The sequence below is a fragment of the Amblyomma maculatum genome, chromosome 1, assembly GCF_055883805.1.
Source record: "Amblyomma maculatum isolate TAMU_Amacu chromosome 1, ASM5588380v1, whole genome shotgun sequence".
Taxonomy (NCBI): Eukaryota; Metazoa; Arthropoda; class Arachnida; order Ixodida; family Ixodidae; genus Amblyomma; species Amblyomma maculatum.
The window spans coordinates 208,642,683-208,664,780 of NC_139344.1; the positions used below are offsets into that span (position 1 = coordinate 208,642,683).

The 22,098-nt window shown below is 46.0% G+C and overlaps 1 long non-coding RNA gene across 1 annotated transcript; it reads left to right on the plus strand.

Annotated features, from left to right (window-relative positions):
- The first annotated feature begins 10,629 nt into the window (after window positions 1-10,629).
- Window positions 10,630-20,565, plus strand: LOC146205474 (uncharacterized). Its single transcript, XR_014703196.1, has 3 exons — window positions 10,630-10,721; window positions 15,022-15,224; window positions 20,328-20,565. It is a non-coding gene; the product is annotated as an uncharacterized LOC146205474 (long non-coding RNA).
- The last annotated feature ends 1,533 nt before the right edge of the window (window positions 20,566-22,098 follow it).

Below are 22,098 nucleotides of genomic sequence, written 5' to 3' on the forward strand. Positions count from 1 at the left end.
GATATGTCGAGCGGCGAGACCACGCCGGCAAAGAACCGATCGAAGGAACGCTCGGCACCCTCTGAACGAGAAGCAACGCTCGCGGACACAGAAGCTTCCCATCGAAACCAGATGGTCAATACCACCCAAGAAGCCACCCGAGCTTCGCTGCGGCACCTCGGAGGCAGGCAGTGAAGAAACAAAACGCTCCGCCTGCAGTCGACGTCAGCGATGTATACCAAAAAGCGAGTACAAGTCGCGCTCAGAGCGTGGTCCGCGCATCTGATGTAGCCCCCGTAGGGAAGCTGGAGGCTAGGTATCCTGTGTCCAGAACCTAGACAACTTCCCAAAAGGTCGCCCAAGCTTTCTCTAGTGACATAGACTGCGAAAGCAGTGCAGCGGTGGCGTAGCGGTAGAACATCCGCCTCGCATGCAAGAGGACCGGTGTTCAAATCCCGGTGCCGCGCAATTCTCCACCGGATGAGAAAAAAAAAAGAAAAGAAGTCCGCGTGTCGATGGAATTGCATAAACAGGTTTGGGGTGCGACCTGATGCCGGTGAACACCTCCAGCAACGCACTCCCTCACCAGAACAGGAGTTGGCCACCCTGGTGCAGTAATTGGCCGCAACCTCCTATGATAGGCTCCATAAAACCCCGGCCCTCAGTCACCAGCAGCTGCGGAACAACTGACCGCGGCGGCGGTCAGACCTGTGACGCAGCAGGGGGTGCTAAGAAAGCCTGGCTCCGCTGGACAGGCCGCCATTGGAAACTGACCCTGGCAACGTTTAATGCTAGAACCTATAGCTAGTAAAGCTAGCTTAGCAGTGCTGTTAGAGGAACTAGAGGGCATGAAATGGGATGTCATAGGGCTTAGTGAGGTTAGGAGGCCGAATTAGGCATATACTGTACTGAAGGATGGGTATGTACTGTGTTATCGAGGCTTACCATGAGAGGCGACAACTAGGAGCAGGTTCCCTTGTCAATAAGTATATAGCGGGTAATATAGATGAATTCTATAGTATTAATGAGAGGGTTACAGGCATCGCAATTAGGCTTAATAAGCGATATAAACTGAAGGTTGTACAGGCCTATGCACCTACATGTAGTTATGATGACCAGGCAGTTGAAAGCTTCTATGAAGATGTAGAATCGGCAATGCGAAAAGTGAAAACGCAGTATACTGTACTAATGGGCGATTTCAATGTCAAGGTAGGGAAAAAACAGGCAGGAGACAAGGCAGTAGGCGACTATGGCATTGATTCTAGGAATAGCAGGGGGGAGTTACTAGTTGAGTTTGCAGAGCGCAATAACTTACGAATCATGAATACCTTCTTCAGCAAACGGAAGAACCGGAAATGGACATGGAAAAGTCCTAACGGAGAGACTAAAAATGAAATAGACTTTATAATGTGTTCAACCCCCGCCATTATGCAAGATGTAGAGGTAATCGGGAAAGTGCGCTGCAGTGACCACAGGATGGTGAGGTCCCGAATCAGCCTAAATCTGAAGAAGGAACGCAACAGATTAGTAAGAAAGAAACCCATCAACGAATTAGCGGTGAGGGGGAGGGCAGAAGAGTTTGGGATCTCGCTACAGAATAGGTTTTCAGCTCTAACTGAGGATGGTGACATTATCCTAGAGGCAAGGATAAATAATTTCAGAGATATCATTACTGAGTGCGCGGTAGAAGTAGGCGGTAGGATAGTTAGAGAGGATACCGGCTTGCTGTCTAAGGAGACGAAAGATTTGAATTAGAAACGCCAGAGTATGAAAGCTTCCAATCCAACAGACCAGATCGAATTGGCCGAGATATCAAAGCTAATCAATAAGCGCAAGGTGGCCGATATAAGGAAGTATAACATGGAGAAAATTGAGCATGCTGTAAAGAACGGGGGAAGCCTTAAAGCGGTAAAGAAGAAATTGGGCATAGGCAAAAACCAGATGTATGCGATAAGGGACAAGGCGGGCAACGTCATCACTAATATGGAAAAGATAGTCAAAGTAGCCGAGGAGTTCTATACAGATCTCTACAGTAGCCAAAGTAGTCAGGACCGTAATGAGATTGGCGGTAGGGAAAAACAGTCAGACGTTCCACCAGTGACGAAAGACGAGGTTAAGAAAGCACTAGAAACTATGAAAAGGGGGAAATCAGCTGGAGAGGATCAGATAACTACAGATTTGCTGAAAGACGGGGGGGGGGGGGGGGGGGGGGGGCTATCGTGCTAGAAAAACTGGCCACCCTGTATACGCAGTGCCTGGTGTCATCGACGGTACCGGAACCATGGAAGAATGCAAACAATATCCTCATTCTCAAGAAAGGGGACTCTAAGGACCTTAAAAATTACAGACCAATCAGCTTACTGTCTGTTACGTATAAGGTATTTACTAAGGTAATCGCTAATAGAATCAGGACAACCTTAGACTGCAATCAAGCAAAGGATCAAGCAGGGTTTCGGAAACGGTACTCTACTATCGATCATATCCATACCATCAATCAGGTGATAGAAAAATGCTCGGAATATAACCAGCCCTTATACATAGCATTCATTGATTACGAAAAAGCATTTAGTCAGTTGAAACCTCGGCGGTGATGCAGGCATTGCGAAATCAGGGGGTAGACGGGCCGTACGTGAAAGTGCTGGAAGATATATATAGTGGCTGCACAGCAACCATAGTTCTGCATAAAGAAAGTAACAAAATTCCTATAAAGAAAGGTGTTAGGCAAGGAGACACAATCTCCCCAGTACTATTCACAGCTTGTTTAGAGGAAGTAATCAGAGACTTGGAATGGGAGCAGTTAGGGATAAGGGTAGATGGAGAATACCTCTGTAATCTGCGATTTGCTGATGACATTGCCTTTGCTAAGCAACTCGGGGGATAAACTGCAAATAATGATTGATGACCTGGACAGGAAAAGTAGAAAGGTAGGCTTGAAAATCAATATGCAGAAGACTAAGGTAATGTTCAACAGCCTCGGGAAGGAACAGCAGTTTACATTAGGTAGCGAAATACTGGAAATAGTAGGCGAATATGTCTACTTAGGACAGGTAGTAACCGCAGATCCGGACCACGAAAAGGAAATAACAAGAAGAATACGATTGGGATGGAGCGCATTTGGCAAGCACTCGCAGATTATGACTAGCAGCTTACCGGTGTCGCTCAAGAGGAAAGTATACAACAGTTGCATCTTGCCTGTACTCACCTATGGGGCTGAAACGTGGAGGCTAACCAAGAGAGTTCTACTTAAGTTGAGGACAACCCAGAGGGCTATGGAACGAAAAATTGTAGGGGTAACAATAAGAGATAGGAAGCGTGCAGAGTGGGTCAGAGAAATAACTCAAGTGACTGACATTCTAGTAGAAATTAAGAAGAAGAAATGGACATGGGCAGGACATGTAGTGCGAAGAGAGGATAACCGATGGTCGCTGAGGGTAACAAACTGGATTCCAAGGGAAGGAAAGCGTAGCAGGGGGCGGCAGAAAGTTAGGTGGGCGGATGAGATTAAGAAGTTCGCAGGGGTCAAGTGGATGCAGCTAGCACAGAACCGGGTGAAGTGGAGAAATATGGGAGAGGCCTTCACCCTGCAGTGGGTATAATCAGGCTGATGATGATGATGATAGACTGCGGGGGGTCCGAGGTCGCGTCACAGCAACGACCATCCGCCGAAAGGGCCGTCCGCCGAGCCAATCAGGAGCCAATAAAGGTGTGGATAAACAGAAGGCGAGCGGGAGACACCGCTCCAGGAGTGCCTCCTCAGCCGGCAGCAACGAAACTAAGCGACGTTCTCGTATCCGCCACCACTGGGGTAGCATTGCAAGTGGTAAAAGCACAGGGTGAGTGGTCGACGCAAATCGCACAGTCCCGCTGGAGGGAGCCGCCGCTCGAGATCGCGCCGTGTTGCGGCCTCGTCGTCATTCGGCAGCAGCCGTACTTCCAGACGTCGTGGCCTGAGGCGCCAATGGTCGGTAACTACAAGCTCTTCTACCGCCAGCAGCCACGGCAAGAGGGTGGGAAAGCGTAGCCGTCATTCGTCATGCGTATCATCGTGACGCAGTTCGGAACCCCACAGGAAGACCAAGCGTCCTGGGCCCCGTGCAAGAAGCCGCAGGAAGGGCAGGGCTGCCAAGAAGTAAAGAGAAAAAAAAACGTACTGCTGACAGGAAACCGGGTGACAATGACATGAACTATCCAAATCGAAAGAGTGAAACAACCTGAGTTCCGAAAAGATACAGAACAATTAGGCAGTAAGCTTTCTACTTATTTTGAAACTGATCACGTGGCGTACACGGCATGGTATCGCATTGCTCCCGGCGCAGCTCAAGGAACGAGCGAGAGGAGTGTTACGCACTAACTCGCTGGGATACAAGAGTGGCAACCAGGGGTCTGAGGACGTAAGTTTTGTGAAAAAGCCATCCTCTCTGGGTTGTCGGACAAATGTTGGTACAACAAATAATCAAAATTCTTCTGAATATACTCTGAAATATACTCCGAATTATCCCTTTGCTATGCACTCATCCACAGCCACTTAAACTACGGTATCTCCTCTTGGGGTAGCGCCAATCATATTCATATCTGGCCATTAAGACTGCGAGAGCAAGCCATGCGCATCATAACCTCTCCCATCGAATGTCACCCTCACGCATTTTGTTCACAGTTTTAAACGTTCTACCTATCTTGGACCTTTATTTTTTCAATATTAGTATGCCATTTCTGAAGAATCTTCATCATCAGCGCCCGCTACGCATATTTTCTCCCGGCGCGATCATAAGCAGCATCCTCACACGTTTTGGGCTGCGTAATATATTTTTACTCCCTAAGGTCAGAACTAACTACGGGAAACAAAGCCTTTGTTTTTCATTCATGTCATTATGGAATTGTTTCAACTTAAACATCAAACAAACCAATACGCTTTCTTTGTTCAAGGTCAAATAAAGCTTTTCCTCCGTAATGTGTGATTTTCATATTATTGATCCTATGTTTTGCGGCACCTATGAGTATTTTATTGTACCATCTCCTGCATTGCATTGTTTGCATTTAAATATTTCGGTAATTCATATTACACTATGCCTCTATCTATTTATTATCTGCCTTGCTTTGTAATGTGTTGTGTATTTCTTATTTAGGTATTCACTGAAACTTATTTTCATGGGAGGTCTAATTCGCCGTCTTGTACCATGAGGCCTCCCGCTTGTAACTTTGGATTCCCTAATAAACTTTCAACATTAACATAAATATGCCGGTTGCCTTAAATCATCAAGGCAGAATTTTTATTGAAATGTATTACCAAATTACTTTGCAATCACTTTCCTAAAACTGGCGACGACTTAGCTAAATTACGCGCGTTAGCCCACACATAGAGCAATGCATATAATTGTTCTAAATCATTTTAGGGCTGTAGTATACCAATACGGCAGCAGTTGCACGACTGCGTGCAGAGCGGCAACGCAACCTGAATGCCAAAATTAAATCTAATGACAAAGGCATCGATTCTAAATTTGTCAAAAAGCAGATACACTTGCCGTATCAAAACCGTGTGGTGAGAACATATTTTTCAATATATTGAAGTTCCAGAATGTAGCAAATTGCAGCTACCTTACAGGAATATAGGCGCGGCCGAGGAGCCTGTTGTTATTTACCAAATTACATACCCACGCAGGGGGACCGGTCAAGAATTCAGCAGCAGAGAAAGCTTTTGATATATACTTGTAAGTCTCACGTACGCATGATTCCTTTCTCTGAAAGGTACGGCCCAGAGTTACTACTTGGCGAAAAATAGCACAAATGTTAATTAAAAGCATACCAGTGCATTTAAACCCTAACATCCTTGTCATTTCGACGGAGCATTGAATTTTTTTTTTCGAAAAGTTTGCCACAAGGCATAAGAGCATTGAATTAACACTACATTCCTCGACGCGGAAACATGGGCTCAAAGACACATCGCACGACTAATTTTATACAAATCTTTTTTTTTTTTTTCATTTTACAATTCAAAACATTCAAATAAATTACTAACATATTCCTTGGGTGGGTTCTCATTTAGGTAGCATTATGCGACTGTTTTTATTCTAAATGGCCGGAAAACCAGCCATGAGGCGAGCCTGGAGGCGACATCAAACGATGGGTTATGACAACGCTTACACTATGCAGTTACCTTCACTGTAATCATTTTTTCCCTTACGTAGGTTGCGTTCAGAAACACGTCTCTGGGCAATAAGCCTTTAACTAGCTGACCGACAACCAGTGAGGAGAAAGAAGTTGCGGGGCCCAACCGTTGAGAGATTGGAATTACGCAGATACCGCAGCCCGGCAGTCCTTACTGAAACGGCCGCATGGCGGCCCACCAGCCGGCAGATTATGGCCCGGAAAATTCCAGAACAGACTGTGGAACTCGCAATGACACTAATTGAAGGAAAGCTAAGTGAATCACGCGCCCTCTTCATGCCTGTGATTCGTTTTTTGTTTTCTTCACTGCAACGTGCACGGCTAGAGTGGACAGCGCCTCCCCCCCCCCTCCCCCCTACCTCCTCCGCTCCCCGAAGGAAAGAGAAAACAGCCTTACAATCATCATTATAATTATCATATTGTGAGACAGCACTTCCACAAACGTGTTCTTTTTCAGAACCAGCTGGCACACAGCGCGCGACGCTCCGAGCAGCAGTCAGCGATGATGATGATGATGATGATGATGGATCTATACAGATGAAAGAGGTGAAAGTTCACGCGCTGCGCTCACAAAAATCCCCCCGACAAGAGAGCGGCCACCCTGGTCGCTGATTACAGGGATGAGGGACGACGGGCATAAGGTTTCATGCGCTAGACGTGGACGATCTCTTCGGAGCGACGACGTCGATCTGCGACGGTGTGCGAGGGAGTATAACGCGGTAGTTCACCGGAGGCGTTTGTTGGAGTACTGTTAATGGCTAATGTAACGATGGAGGAACTTCTCACACTGGCCAGGAATGCGGATTGGTGTCCACAGGAGAACTTCATCACCGGGGTAAAAGGAGGGAGTTCGATGGCGTTGATCATACAGGGCTTTGCGTTCTTGTTGAGCATCTTCAGTGTTCAAACGGGCAAGTTGGCGACACTGGGCCATACGAGTGGCAAATTCTTCGCCCAGAGATTCAGACGTAGAGGGAGCAGAGAAGAAAGTAGTGTCTAATACTGTCGATGGTTGACGGCCATAAACTAAAAAGAAAGGGCTATAACCAGTAGTGCGCTGAACAGCGGAATTGTAGGCGTAGGTGACGAAAGGTAAAACATTGTCCCAGTTCCGGTGATCAGGAGCAATATACATGGATATCATGTCGGACCAAGTGCGATGAAACCGCTCGATGAGTCCGTTGGTCTGAGGGTGGTAGCTAGAAGAAGTCTTATGGACGGTGTTGGCTGCGCGCAGTACTTCTTCAAGGACTTGAGAAAGAAATGTCTTTCCACGGTCGCTAATGAGAATACGAGGAGCATCATGACGCAAAACTATCGCACGCAGGAGAAACTCGGCGACCTCAGAGGTGGCACCGGAGCGAAGAGGTGTGGTTTCAGCGTACCGCGTTAGATGGTCAATGGCAGTGACAACAAAACGGTTGCCGTCTGACGTCAAAGGGAGAGGACCAAACAAGTCAATGGCGACCGTGTCAAAAGGCACAGATGGGAAAGGTAGAGGTTTTAGTAGGCCAGCAGGAGGGGATGTTGAACGCTTGCGATGCTGGCAAGACGGACATGATGAAATATATTTGGCGACGCTGGCCAAGTAGAAGACGACGTTGAGAAGTTTATGAGCGTCATCCCAGCGGTTAAACGTACTGACCCTGTTGTTGTCGAGCCAGTCGTCGACATCTTCACCATGAAGGCCAGCAAAGATTTGGGGATCGCGCTGGCGGCTGGTGACTGTCCAGGCAGGGGCAGCCGCAGTAGAAGCAGGAGACGCCGGGGGTGAGCGAGCACCGTCGCCCTCATCCATAGCACAGGACCGCGGACGCAAGCGAAGGCCTGAACGGAGCTCCAGGGAGAACGGTAAGTGGGTCTAAAGCGAGAGGTGGGGTATACGAATCGCACCTCCGCCACTTGTGAGACAGCACTTGCACAAACGTCTGTTCTTTTTCAGAACCAGCTGGCACACAGCGCGCGACGCTCCGAGCAGCAGTCAGCGATGATGATGATGATGATGATGATGATGATGGATGGATACAGATGAAAGAGGTGAAAGTTCACGCGCTGCGCTCACAATATCATCATCATCATCATCATCAAAAGCAGCGCACGAGGACGGCTAAAATATCAAGTTCATACAATATTCCAAGAATTTCGGGCCTCTTCACTTATATGTCCTCGGAAAACCGCATATGTCGCATCCTTGGAATAGAAAAGACTGGCTCCTGCGTACGCCGGCAGTATCGCATAGGCTTTTGCGTTGCCGTGTTCAACTGCTAGACTTCTGCCTTCACAGATCTGGTCACTTCGTCTCCCAATTGTGCTTATATTGCTCCGAACCTCGGACAAAAGATCACTTCCTCAGTTCTGCCGCCGCTTCTCAGGCGGCGCCTATAAGAAAATCCTTTCCGACACCTGGGTCTGCCTTTCTTCGGCGTTTAGTCCTTCCAATGCAGCTTCTGCGCTTGAATAAAGCAACAGGAGTGTCAGATAAGCGTTGTAAAATTATGTTCTACAAAAGCAGCTTCTCCCAGCGTGATAATTTTTAATAATTACTCAGTGCGAACTTCAAGGGAATATCTCAGAATTCCAACAAGCAGCTATTTCCCAGTATTCGATCTGGCACTTCGCAGGTCCTCGATAGTTACGCTATCCAGTCCATCAGCGAATCTAGAAATTAGTACAATTGTATATCACATATATATTTATTTTTTAGAAGTTTATGTCTGCTACAGTGGACCGCCTGTGCATTGGCCACTCCCCCATTGCATGAATGTGTCATAGCTTTTCAGGTCAATCAATTAGGCGATGTAGAGGAAGAGCGAAGCTACATGTTCATAACCACAATTCGTGTAGCTGCACTGTTATAATTCTTAATATTCTCGCTTTGCAGCATGCTTGTGCCTGTAACTGAGTTTGTGTACAACACCACAGCTTGGCCAATCCCCCAAGGTTACCACGTGCCATTTTTCAAGAGGCCAACATGAACAGCATCGACATCAACCTCGTAGAACAAAAACAACGCAGCGCACCTTTCGGGAGACGTCGCCGTCCACGTGGACTCCATCCGGCAATGCAGCATATCACCTGGAGTTCAAGTGCCTTTCTTGGAAAGAAAGGCAAGTTCTGTGACTCTATTACTTGAGTGACTGCCAGTTCTCGTGGCTTCGGAGAGCTGAGATGCACAGAAATACACGCAAGTTTTATTCCCGGCGCACTCGGTACACACGAATCTCGTCATATTTACGATCACTTTTCAGCGTACTACGCAAATGCCGCAGAAATGACGGAGGTCCTGTACTATCTGCATTGGCACCATGGGACCCGCATGCACTAAGAGGATACAGGAGTGGCGCAGCACAGAAAACGGTCTCGGAGCAGGGACTCCACTTGCGCGACAGCCGAACGGGCGAGAGAGAAGCGCGCAACGAGTGGCTCACATAGTTAGTGGTCTCCGCCCACCGTTCACCCGTCAGTCAGCGAGACGGACCAGTGGATGTCCTCTTCACTATTCACGTCCCCGTCGAGGATCGGCGGCCGGAGTAGAGACTTTCGAAGGGGAGCATGACAGAGCTTTGATTTGTATGTTTGCGGTTTTCCGGCGCGCGCAACGCTGTAGTATTTTGCAGACTATCTCCGATAGTTCATCGAAGCTTAGGGCTTGTTTTCTTCTCTTTTTTTAACGACCTGCCATGGTAAGTGGCTGTTTAAGGGAAACCACTTGGAACATGGGTGTACCGGGGAGCGTTCTGTATAGCTAACTAGGGATGGATAGCTATCGAGCCTCTTGAAAGTGCCAGTGGGCATTAAAGGCGTGCAGAATAGCCCCTTGCTTGTGGAAACCCGCTGCATCATATTCGGGGTGGCTTCCAGGTCTCTGGATACTTTTTGTCTATCTTGTCATAATAACACGCAATTAGTAGAAACTATCATCACTGCTTCCTCGATTCGGTACTGCATTTGGTACTTACGAGAGAACTTGATGTGTTTAAAAATTTCAAAAGGATCATTTTAAAATCAGTGGTTGCCACTAGCTCCTGCATCCAACTCAGGAAGCATCGGGGGATTAACATGTACTTTGTCCTCTTTGGTTTCCAGAATCTGCCACTGGGGATTGCGTAGAGAGCATTACAGTTCACTGTGGCGGGTATCTGCCGTGGTTTCCGCTGGTTCTTTCATAGGACAATCATGACAATGGACATCGGAATATTTGATGAAGGACGGGGCTCCACCTTCACAACATACCCACTGAAGCACCGCTCATATATGACGAGGTGCGTGACCGCTGAAGTGTGAAATATTTGGTCGCTAATAAGTGTGTCGCTTAAGAAAAACCAATATTTCAGGTTGAATCTTGCTCGGCATAAGGCTAGCCCCACCTCTTGTCAGTGTTGAAGAAGCACATGTTCCTCAGCGGTAGCTTCTGTGTGCTCTTGGCGTTTTTCTGCAATCTAGTTAGAGCTTGTTAAAGCGACAAAGTGTCTCTTGAGAAAAGCTGATTTTTCAGGGTAAAGCCTTCGAGCGGCAGATGCGGTGGAATTCGTGAGGAGGATGGAGAGAACGACTTTCGCGCCATCTGCAGCCAATGGGAGGTAAGTTGGCCACAAAGTGCAAAACAAAGCCAGATCAACACGAACAGAACTAAATCAACTTAAACGAAGCTAAACTTATGCTAAACGCGCTAGCGCACTCAAATTTCCTTTAGCTTGTATAGTAAATAGACAGCTGTTTTCGGTTTGTGTCGTCAGCGTAGATTTAGAAACAAAACACTTGAGGTATCGCACTTAAGTACCACTGCTACTCCGACCCACTACTTAGAAATACCGTACCCATACGCGCAAATTGTGTTTGGGAAGATAGGAATGACTAATTTCATTTGGAGTGAGACCTTTGACTAGGCGCTGCCTAGGATATGCGTTGAAAAATGCCGAGATTGTCGGAAACGTACATAATAACTCAGATATTTTTGGCATTTATTCTGCGAAGTCTACGCTGATCGATTGATGTAGGGTTGCCTGAGATTGCACGAGCCCTTACATAACGTTATTTGTGTCCTGCTTGTCTAATGCCCAGCTCATTACAGAGAAAACTCTTACACGCAGCGCAGTTGTGGTTTATACGGACCGTGAGCAACTGCTCTAAAAGGCATCATGAACACACCTCACAGCGTCGTGGTCGTTTCTCATCGTAGCTCACATACGCTGTGGTAAACATGGACTGTCGGGTCAGCCACTATCGTGGGAGTCTTTCTTTGCAGACTACATCCTTATATCCTCTTTACACGAGCAGAGTTAACCACGGTTAGTGTAACTGCGGTTACGCGAAACCGTGGTTAGCTCATTTACACGGCAGACCAAACCACAGTTACACCCCTAACCGTGGTTATCGCAAACCGAGTTTGGCGACATCGCTTTGCATCATTAACCGAGGTTATGGCGGCGTCTGTTGACGGAGGCTGCTCGTCGGCACCCGAATGCGCGAAGCATACGAGCGTGTCTGCTTCAGCAGTGTACTCGTTTGCCCGTACTGAATAGCCGGTGTCTACTGTTCCGCCCGGCGTCTTCGGTTACGGCCTACAGCCAAGCGTCTGCGTACTGAAGCCCCGTCCTGTGTCTGCAGTATCGTTTGTGCGGCTTGGTGCTGAGCGCGGAACGTCAAAAAATGCGCGGTCTTAGCTTTTAATGAAAGTGCACAAGTTCGCAACGCTTGCAGTGCGGGATGCTGCGAACAGGCTGAGGTACGTTAGACTTACTGCGGCGGTGAAGCGAGCGAGCGCGGCGAACTAAGGCGGGGTGCGTAACCCCCTTCGTCGATAGGCCTAAATTATAATTCTCTTCGAAGCCGCGCCGATCGGCGCTTTGGAACTGATCAACGCTGTCGAAATGGTGTACTCATAAAACTTCCTTATTGTGAATCCTATTCTGCCGCCGTAAAATAACGATATGATAAACTTTGACGATGCATTAATCGCAGAGCTAGTATAAGCACTGCAGAACGGTGAGCCGCAATGCACCGGCGGCAGCTGTCTTGAGCAGAAACTTGATAGTATCGCGGTTATCGGTCTTGCCAGCAATGTGCCGCTGGTCAGTGACCCTCAAGAGTGATTCAGTCCTGATATTCGTAACAGTATTCAAGATGCCAATAAATTTAGCACGCTTTGTTTCTGACGTCGGCGCTAGCGAGCCGCCGTGTCGTGGTCGTTCGCGTACGGTAAGCGGGAGGAGGGGCCAACGCGACGGTGTTTACGGTGGTCAATGAGGTGCTGCCATCGTGCGGGGCTTCACCGCGTTGTTGACGCCTTGTCGGACGGCACTCCGGAAACTACATAATAAATAAGATATTTGTAAATGCTGCTGCGTTCCGCAGATCACCGCGTCGCTTCGGTAGTACTTTATGGGCAATGGCGGCCGTAACCGAGAACGGCGGCGAGCTGTGTAAGCACAGCTAACCGCGATTGGCGGTTAACCGTGGTTAAGTTCGGTAACCTCGGTTAAGCGTAACAGTGGTTAAGCCGGCCGTGCAAAGAGGGTATTAGGGGCTCACGAAAAAGGTTCTCTGTGCGGTTTAGTTCAGATTTGTCTCATTGTGAAGTGGCAATCCTTGCGAGTGCTTTTAGCCAGATGAGCTTTTAAGTTTAGTATCGAAGATTTTTTTATTGACTGTAGCGCATCTTACCGCGATCGCCGCTCACAGAATTCGAAACATCCTGCATCCTTCATCACATACCCTGAGGCAATACATACATACATACATACATACATACATACATACATACATACATACATACATACATACATACATACATACATACATACATACATACATACATACATACATACATACATACATACATACATACATACATACATACATACATACATACATACATACATACATACATACATACATACATACATACTGTGGCGCTGTGGTTACGGCGCTCGACTACTGTTCCCAAGGACGCGGGATCGAATCCCGGCCTCGGCGGCCGCTTTTCGATGGAGGCGAAAAGCAAGGCGTCCGTGTGCTGTGCGATGTCAGTGCACGTTAAAGAACCCCAGGTGGTCGAAATTTCCGGAGTCCTCCACTACGGCGTCTCTCATAGCCTGAGTCGCTTTGGGACGTTAAACCCCACAAACCAACCAACAAACCATACATACATACATACATACATACATACATACATACATACATACATACATACATACATACATACATACATACATACATACATACATACATACATACATACATACATACATACATACATACATACATACATACATACATACATACATACATACATACATACATACATACATACATACATACATACATACATACATACATACATACATACATACATACATACATACATACATACATACATACATACATACATACATAATCAAGAGCCATGTGACTTTACACGAGATGGCCGCAAAGCGACGTCTAAAAAGTGCGTGCACCGATGTGACCCCGTTGTAAGCATCAAGGCCTCGCAAGACCGTTGCGAAGTCAGAACGCAGCACGTGGTCTTTCGGTGCGTTCAGCTACCAGAGCTCTATTTAGCGGCGGAGTGCTAACGAGCGCGTTCGTGCTCATCCCAGTCGTGACCACACTCAGTTCAGTTCAATCGTTTAGTCGTGTGCGACTCTTCGTGACCCTATGGACCATATCACGCCACGCTTTCTGGTCTCTCACTATCGTGACCACACTATTTGGAATTAATTTGCAGATTATGACCATACATTAAAGCTTTCATATGCCAGGGGTCTTAATGATTACACCTCAGTAAAATTAACTCTGGCTCCCGCAACAAGGCAGAGTCTGATCCAGTGTCAGTATACGTATTTGTGGATGCATAATTGCCAGTAGGATTTATGTGCAAGCTAGACATAGAGATGACTCGCATTGAACGGATTCCTAGGGCCATTTGGGCCTCTGTTTTTTTTATTTAAAGAGATTTTTTAGATATTTTTAAGTGCAGTCTTAGACTCCCGAGCTTCCCTTGCATATGGCCATCATGCAAAAATGTTAACTCTTCATCCTTTGTGAATCACGTGACCGTTTCTTGTGTTTCCCTTCTCTCTGCTGAAACTTAAGTGGTGCATGAACGCAGCAACATCACATGGCTTATTGTTTTATGAAACGTGAACTGCGCAACAGGAACTGATAAGTGAATGTCGTGTTCTTGCATCGCGGCTATGGACTGCCCCCCCCCCCCCCCTTTTTTTTTTCTCGGCGAAGCTATAGTCTTGACGATAACGTAGTGATAGGGTAGGGTTGCTTTGATTTGTGGGGCTTAGCATACCAAAGTGATTCTGCCTATGAAGGACTCTTGAGTAAGTGGTCCTGATAATTCCAACCGCCTGAGGTTCTTTAATATACAGCGACATCATTCAGTACAATTTCTCTTGTGTTTCGCCTTATCAATACGCCGCTGCTCCGGCCATGATCGCACCCCGAGTTGCCAGTCTTGGTCATCGAGGACCCTAATTACTCAGGCACCACGGTAGGGTGGTATATTGAGTGAACGGCAATATCTCCATGAAAACGCCTTTGTTCCTTGCTTTTGATCGCATCTCAAAGGCAGCGGGGAAACTATGGATACTTTCTACCTAACGTGTAACTATGAGTTCTGCTTTGGGAGTCCTCAACCACTGCGCATGTATTGATACGAACAAGGGACATGCCTGTGGCCTCAACTAGACTTATATAGCTTGAGTCTTCATAATTTTGCATAATAATGAGAATATTGTTGTATACGCGCATGTCGTTACGTTAATATCCAATTTATGCCCCTGTTCTTAACTCCTGCAAAATTATGCTGAGACCGCGTAACTGATTAGCGACATTAACCCCGATTTGCCTTTTTTATATCCGCACCAGCCTGCCACGTTGGCCTGTGGAACTCACCGCTGTTGCCGACTGCTGACATGAGGCGCTGCTTGCTCCAGGCCCGACGCCCGTAATCCAACGCCAAAGGGATGGAGACGTTGGCGCAATCCAGCTGGCGAAAAGACGCGTTCTCTGAACGAGGGGACATTGATACCAATGGATCACAGCCCACCTCCCTGGATATGCGACAACAGGTATCTGTACGTTATTGTCCGCTTTTTGAAGACACCGACTAGCGTCAGGCGCAAATACGACATCAGAGCATTTATTTAGTTAATAGATTGCAAAACAAATGCTGGGGTTTAACGCGGATAAAGGTAATCTCACAATCGAAAGCATTAGATTAGCGTCGTTTCGTTTGAAAAATGTTATATTCAGTTGATGCTCTCGCTGCCTTCTCGTCCTGTTGTCAGCCTCGGGAAAACTGCCGCGAATGACCAGGCCCGCAATCCAATTTGAAGCGGATTGAAATCGCACGGTTCGTAACGCGAGCTTACACGGTGTACCCACATGATACATACGTTACAGCTCACGTCCTATACAAGCTTAATGTAAGCAAACACGAAGGCAAGTAAGTTTAGGGCAGGTGACTGTCGTGTCTTGCGAGGGGAAACGACACTGTAGCCGAGGTGCAACAAGAACTCGGGTTTATTGTCATCCGGCCGTCAGACCGCGCGTCCCACTGGTCGACGACTCCCCATGCAAACCAACACGCATGTGCTTATATCGAGATACAGACAGGTACAAACACTACAGTGACGTCAATGAAAGCGCCATCCAGTCAATGCCTGGTCATGCCAACTGCCAACTATAGCACCGGTTAACAAAGTCTTACGAACGGGCCCGCGCTGTGGCCTAGTGTGTCTAAGTCGAGGTTCAACTGGACTGTAAGGCTTAATTTCTCCCATCTCAAAGGAGCTATATCCGAGTTGGCAGCGCCTTCCAGTTCGGTCATGACATGTTGCCTCGTGACGTCACAGAAACCGTAGACAAATAAGCGCCCGGCCGCATCACCTTCCAACTAAATTCTGACAGAGGCGCCTTTAAAGGTCAATTTTTAACGCATGCATCGCGTTTTTTTTTCTTCTTCTTTACCCATTGAAGCAATACTTCCGCACTGAAACTGTCAAAGGAATCCTCCATTAGGCCTCTATGCTGCGAAATAATAACTAAATAGCTCGATCTCGTTTCATTGACCACGATTGTGGCATATTGATGAAGTAGCTTAAAAGGGACGCATTTTATTTTATTTTGCACAGCAATTGATTTTGATCAGAAATGTTTACCGTGGTCGTCGGATTCTAGCACATTAGAGAACGTCCGTCAACGTCTATTGATCATTTTGGCAACCACGTTATCCACAACACGTTCCAATAAATCATTTGATCTTAGAAATAATATTCTTCGCCTCCTCATTGATTACAATTAAGAAGCAATATGTACGTGGAGGAGGCAGGCTGAAACTTTTCTGAACTTTAAGTTTAATATCTTCCTTCATTAATAACTCGCCACTTGTGAGGTGGTAACATTTTTCTTCACATTTGGCAGACTTTGTAAGGCTATTTGGCACATTCCTGAATGAGGTCGAGACCACCACCTGGCGGACGAAACCTGTCCCCCGACCTAACCGCGAGGCACACCCAACACCTAGCGCGGTGTAATTGCTGTTCCTACCTCAGATTGCACCTCAACAACAGAAGCCTGAGGGCTGTGTTCAGTTCAGCCCAAACACTCGATCACTGTTCACATTGAGCTCTGGCTCGATGCCTTCGACTATCTTCGATTGAGTGGTGCGCTGCTGCATAGTCCTTGACAGCGGTACATACGCGCTCTTCTGTCGCTGACCTGCTTCATGACTGTGGACGATGCCGACGCAGATTTTTGGCGGGAACGCTGAGCGTTTAGACGCGGTACCGTCTCCGTTGGAGCCTATACAGCCCGACGCTACGTGTGGTACGCAGCAGAGAAGCTGAGCGAGTTTCGCTTGTACTTTAGCTCTTTCTGCCGCACGCATCTTTATAAAAAAATGTATTCTGTTCAGTATCTGTAAAGATGTTTTTCGTGTCGCTGTGTGTTTTATGCCTTCAGATTCCTTGCTGCCCCTGTCCTTTGAATTAGGTTGCAACTTATCCTTTTTAGGAAAGCACTGGTCTTGAATCGCAATGAGAAATGGATATCAATACAGTTTAATTTCGTCTATTTTGACATTTTGCAGGGTTAGCGCGGAATTCCTCGCGTGTTCTTTGCTGGGTAAATTCAAAGGTGCGGCAGGCACCATAACATCATCACGTTTGTTTCACCATAATGAGACAAAGGATCCACTGTCGTATTTTGAAAGCACCTAATAGTAGTACACTCACTTCAGCGTGAACCGGGTATTCATTAGTGACAGTTAACTTCGATTTTCCTATTGCTTCTTTCGCGTTCTCAATTGCAAATAAGAACACGTAGATCAGGTCACAAGCATCCACGTGAGCAGGAGTGTTCCACATAGCCTGATATAATTTTAGAAAAAAGAACGAGATCACATCGATGGTCTACTTCGACTGGTTGCTTTAGGTAACAGAGCGTGGATAGTAACTGAAATGTTCGAAAAGAGAGCACAGTGATTTGTCAGGTGGAAAACGCCATACATTTTGTCATGTGGGAAAGGGAGCTGCGCGTATAAGGTATCAAACAGGAGTTACTGGCATCTGCGTCACACACACAAAAAAAAAAGGGGGGGGGGAGGGGGCAAATGGGCTTGGGTCTTACAGATAAAGAGAAAACCCATAGCTAATTGACTGTAAAGGTGGCGACAAGTATTATACCAGGGGTAGCGATCAGATCAAGGTATTGTTGCGACAGGGTCATAGCAGGCGCATGAGAGGGTGACGATGAAATTCGGTTTAGGTAATCGGCAGAGAGACAAGTTTTATTTGAAGGAGCGAAGAAAGAAATTGCTAGCCATGATCTCCTCGCCGACACCATGATTTCCTTCATTCATTTCATTTGTGCTTTTAACACTGCCTCGCCGCCCGTTAGGAAATACTTATTGATGCCTTCTGAGGGACAGAGGAAGATTTTTTTCTATTAAACCAATTCAAGTGCCACAGTGCACATAGCGATGGCCATCGGGATCCGCTCTATGTGCAACGATGACCACGCTATCACTAGATCGGGTAGCTAGTGCAGCTTTGGTGAAGTGAAAGTTGCAGTGCCGTTGTAGTGGTGTGGAGTTCAATGGATGCAGTTGAGTCGACATTAGAGAGAGGTCTCAGTCCAATGAACTGCATCCTAATGCGTTTCTTTTATTTTTATGCCAAAGCGTTGAAACTTTCCTGTCTTCTGAAAGCGAAATTATTCTGATTTATTTTTATCACAGCTATCACTCGTTTCTGTGTACACTTGTGGCGATAATTGTTCATAAGGCTGAATATGCGGAAGGGAAGCTTCTTCTAAAGCAGACATTGCGTGTCATACTCGTCGATTTGCACTTTTGTTTCAGCTGACTTCGAGGTAAAGAACAACTAACAAGCTCAGAAAACGAACCATTTTTCAGCTGTTTTTTAGTAGTCACCACTAAGAAAATGGTAGGTGCGCGAAAAAAAAACAGTATCAAGTTAGGCCCAAAACAGGTCAACCAACACACAGCTACTTGATAATGGTTTCATCGATCCCCCAGAGACTGAATATGCTATAGATACCGTATATGCCATATATTCCTGAAAACATCACTGGGAAGCACGTATGTGGTAACAACACTGCGCATGATACCTACAAGTTAAAATCGAGTGTACATCACAACAATATAATGTTGTTCGAGATGCGTAGGCATACATCAAATTGGGAACATTATTTAACGAGTTTGTGAGCCTGTACATTTGGCGCCTGTAGTAAGTTTGAATCTTAGACTGAAGCCGTAAGAAGACATTGCGGTCGGTGGACTTAGGTTCTTTACGTTTTTAAACCAAGAGGCGTGTCATAGATGAAATATTTTGTCCAACGCCTGCTTTATACCGTCAAAAGAGCGTAATTCTATTCAAATGTCGAAAGTAGGTGACGTGTAGTGGCCCCAAAATTGGATACGTTGAGATTGCAGTGCGTTAACAATATTTCGTAAGATTCTCATCTGAACTCGATCCATCTATTTGAAATAAGTACACGACAAGACGTCACATTAAAAAGATCAATGCAAACACAAATTTAAGCAGCTATTTTTATAAAACACTACACAAAAAAAATCGCTTTCAGGAGACGATAGCAACAAGCTTCGACGATTTATCCCCGACTGTTTCGAAGTATTCATCGCATAGTAAATTTTCATAAAAAGGCACCCCTATATTTTGGCCATATGAACTATTTGAATGACTCACAAACCCCTCCTGGCGGAAGTCGTAGGGCATAAATCATTTTTCAGAAACAGCCACGCAAAAAAGACGAGGACAAAAACAAGACGACAAGGCCGGGCGATTGTCGTCTCGTCTCCTCTCGTCATTGTTCTAGTCTTTTTTGCGCTGCATTTTCCGAAAAATATGTAACAACATGCCCAACTCGCCGCATAACTCATCTGGTTTCGGGGCCTAAAATGAAGCGCTTCAATTATTTAAGTGCTTCTGGCTACAGTCAGCAAGATTCAGACAATTCGTGAAGTAGGTAGAAATAATGTGCAGCTTGTTGCTCGAGATCTCGCACATGTGCCGTTCTGACAAACAGAGTGGTGTTATCTGCCTAAATGAGAAATGTTGGGATCTTATACAGGCATGCGATGTCATTAAGGAGAAAAAGCGATGGTCTCAAAACATCCGATTGTGGAACGCCAGATGGGAAGTTTCTCTAGTTTGATAACTTTTTGTTTATTCTTACTATCTTGGTTGGAGACCTAAGTTATTTTTAAAGCATTCGAAGACATTTTTCACGAAAGCTATGGTTATCGAGTTTTGCGTACGTGGTTTTCTGACTGTTGGTATCGAACGCTATTGAGAAGTCAATGAAGATGCCGAGAGTGAAAAGCATCTGCACATAAAAATGTAATGTAATTTCTGTTTAAGCGGCAATTGTAGTTTCTGTAGAAAAGGTCTTCCTAAAGCTTCGTTAACCAAATGTTTCATTTTTAAATTTACCGCAGAAACACGGGAATCGCCACGATGCGACTTTTTTCAAAACAAAACATATTGGGCGACAATTTGAGAAATCATTTTTAGCTCAACACGAAAATCTACATTCTTTGCTTTCGAGTGAACAATAAAAGATATATTCCAACGAAGGGTAATACTTATGTTTTATAATTTGTAATCAACTACATAATTTACTTACAGAATGGAACGACCATCTTCGTCCCGTGATCTGCTATTCACCAGAACCCGGAGAAAACGTTTGATTTCACTGGCATCTGTTGGCATCAGGAAGACATTGGAAGGAATCCGCAAATCTCTGCATTTAACATTCCGAGAATCATGATTGCCACCCACCAGAAAGACAAAGTAATCATTTAAATCCGCTGCTAATGTTCTGCCCCTGAATGGTTTCTTGTCAATAAAGATATCACGTATGCCGCAAGCATCTAAACCTCCATTAAAATGTAACATTTTGTTATGGAGACAAGGTCACTCCTTTTATTTAAAGCTCGATTATATAACTACTGTATAAACTTTTTTATATTTCTTGGCGAAGGAAAGGCGTCACTTTATTGGGACGCACAACGTTATCCAGAAAACCGATTTTGATGAAGCGGCAGTAAATATTCAGTTTCAATTTGTTATTTCAATCTATTACTCTATTATCCCGTGTTTAGGAACATTGGAAAGTTTTCACGCTTCAATGGAAAATGTTGCTCATGAGTATACTCAGCTATCGTAATAAGGGCATCTGAGTCTTCCTAATCATTTTCACTGAACACAACATTCAGCTGACCGCGTGCGGGTGCTTCCCTGAAGAAAGCCACTTCGGCCTGGTTTATACGCCGTTATAGTGTCTTAGTAAACATGAGTTTGTTTCGATAGGGTACAGAGCGCGAAAACACGAATATGGGCAGATGATCACATATCTGGGCCCAATGACTCCCGTGTGAGCATGGAAAACTGCATAGTTACAAATTTAAACATCGATTGCGGTTGCTGTCTACAGCCGTGTAGATTTTTATGCCTATCTTTTGCCCTGCAATATATAGGCTGCCTCGCGTTTGGCGCCGCCCTGGATTCGGCTAAGCTATTTTTTGCGTGCGTGATCTATTGCTGGAATTCATCAAAAAAGAAAACATAGTACCAAGCACAGCCTCTATAAGGCCGGTTGATAATCTAAACCCCGTGGCTTATAGATAATTCAGGGCATATTAATGTCTTTCATGACACCGCGTCGTCGCTGCTACTTTAAGACCAAGGTGCCGGTGAGCAATAATACTTTGAAACGGAAGTTCGGTGTGCAGAAAATCTCTTCCCGCTCTCATCACCCTCTCGTAACAAAGACTGCACGTTAAAATGAAAGAAGCACATGGCCCGCTTTTTGATAGGGCAGCGCATGGGAATTCAACCCTGAATGTCGCGTTTAGTTTGTGACACGCTGCATTACGTTTCAAAATTTTAGGCGAACTGATCGAGCCAGAATAGCGCAACTTCGCGCAATATCCGTGCAACACATAGCATCTCACGGGACAGCGCACAGTGGCGCTAAAAATGTCGCCACATTGTGTTTCTGCATCACTACTGTTCCCAGCGAAGTAAAAACCTGCCATAGTTTTAGGCTATTGGCGCGAGTCCGGCTAGTTTTCTCGATATTCCTCTCCTGTAAAGACGTTTTTGCCACAAGCAGACTTCTTCAGTGGCGAAGCATAAAGTTTGGTTGCTAGGCTGTTGTAACCGTTGTAACCGTATACACTAGTCTCAAGAACCAGTTTTCACGAATGGCTCAGTACACGCACTCACGCACGCACTTACACACACACACACACACACACACACACACACACACACACACACACACACACACACACACACACACACACACACACACACACACACACACACACACACACACACACACACACACACACACACACACACACACACACACACACACACACACACACACACA